At 34.8% G+C, this 1,771-nt stretch overlaps 1 long non-coding RNA gene across 1 annotated transcript; it reads left to right on the top strand.

Moving 5' to 3' along the window:
• The first annotated feature begins 250 nt into the window (after nt 1–250).
• Nucleotides 251–1,519, top strand: LOC113763526. Its single transcript, XR_003467360.1, has 3 exons — nt 251–349; nt 805–848; nt 1,438–1,519. It is a non-coding gene; the product is annotated as an uncharacterized LOC113763526 (long non-coding RNA).
• Nucleotides 1,520–1,771: the final 252 nt, after the last annotated feature.

Genomic DNA, 1,771 nt, shown 5'->3' with positions numbered 1-1,771 from the left:
CTGTCCTCGGGTTGGCTACTGATGACATGGTTGGAACGACAGATGGGGTGGGCTCGAGATACCTACTCCCATCAAGTGTCTCCCATTTCCCATCAAGTGTTTCTCTCTCATCATTGCTTTCTCCTCTCATACCCAAACCACCGGACCAGTACGGCTACTGTACCCCTTGTTGATGATCTTCTCATCTCCGTTATTCTCTGTTTCTCGGTAAAAAAAATTATCTAGACGTTTGTTTCTCTCTTTTTTTCCAAGTACTTACCGATCTGTTCCAAAACTTTTCTTTTCGGACCACTACGGCTGCTGTACTCTCGTCCATGATCTTCTCCTCTCCGTTATTCTCTATTTCTCGGTAAAAAATTATCCGGACACTCAGCCTTTTATTCCTCTCTTTTTTTCCAAGTACTTGCCGATCTATTCCAAAAATTTTCTTTTTTCATATGCTTTCTGTCTGGATGGACTATGACTGTCAAGAAAATAACATTATCGAGTTCTGTTGGTGCTGGTTTCAAGCAATCATCTTTTTTTTTTTCCAGATACATTGCAGATCTGTTCAAAATTTTATTGTTTTTCCAGCACTTTCTATCGTCAACTTTTTTTTTCTTTCTTTTTATTAGACCTGATATAACTAAAATCATCTATTTCTGCTTTATCTATGCTATTCTCCATATTGTTGTTAATTCTTACAGTGAGCAATTTTTACAGTTTTTGAATGGCATGAATTTTCTCTTCTTGTGGAATATTTAGATTGATATTATGCTTATTGTTAAATTTGCTTGTTTTTAATACGTATGTTTTTCTTTTTAGGAGACTTTTTGGTGCTTTTGTTGTGCTACGTTCTCCTTCACTGAGTAAGTTTGCTAATTCTTTTATGTATGTATTCTTATCTTTTTAATTCCTTGAGCTCTGTTTTAGTTGGATTGATGATTGTAGAACTTGTAAACTGCTTTTAGAAGTACTTTATACATGTTTCTGAATAAATGTGTCTATTCATGAGCAATTTTCTCTTAATTTTTCCTTGGATTTGAATATTTCTTCATGTTTCCTTTTGTTTCTGGTTAGGTTTTTACAAAGATGTATGGTGATTTTTTTTGGAAAAGGGTGCAGCTTTCTGGCTAGAGTATTACGGCAGATGAAAGTTGTAAATAGGCTAATTTATTTTGTTCTGGGTTAGGCTATGATGATATGGTTTTGGTTTCATTAGATGTATTTCAGGCTTTAAATTGACTGCCGTATCTTGCCGAGGCAACCCTGATTGCATTTGAGGTTCATTCTTCCCTTCAAATGCAATGGGTCTGCAGCCATGGCGGTACTCTCATCTCTGCCTGACTTTTGCTGACAAACCTGAGCCTTGCTTTAAACTACCATAATTACTGCTTAATTTAATTAAAAAGATTTGATCACTGATTCCTTTTTTTCCGTATGTATAATAATTTTCAGATAATGACAATTTCTGATGTTCTTATTGGTTGTTTTCACCTTTGAAGCACTCTCTACAGAGCTATACCAAAAATTCTCAGGTGTGCTACTTTGGTTTATAGTTATAACTCATTCATCATATGATGTTGTACTTATGACAAAGCTTTAGCTTTTTCCCTTTTGCTTTATACTATCTGGATCATGCTAGAGAAATTGCTTGATGCTTTGGTACAATTCACATAGGGACCCTGATGAGCTTTTGTCAGTGTGCTTTAAATTTTTGAGAAATTTTGTGGTCAAGTGTAGAAACTATATGAAGTTTAGAATGAAATGTCTAACTAAATATCTAAGTATT

Source organism: Coffea eugenioides, chromosome 2 (genome assembly GCF_003713205.1).
Source record: "Coffea eugenioides isolate CCC68of chromosome 2, Ceug_1.0, whole genome shotgun sequence".
NCBI lineage: Eukaryota > Viridiplantae > Streptophyta > Magnoliopsida > Gentianales > Rubiaceae > Coffea > Coffea eugenioides.
The sequence above is the reverse complement of the archived record's forward strand: the minus strand, read 5'-3'. Positions and strand labels throughout refer to the sequence as shown.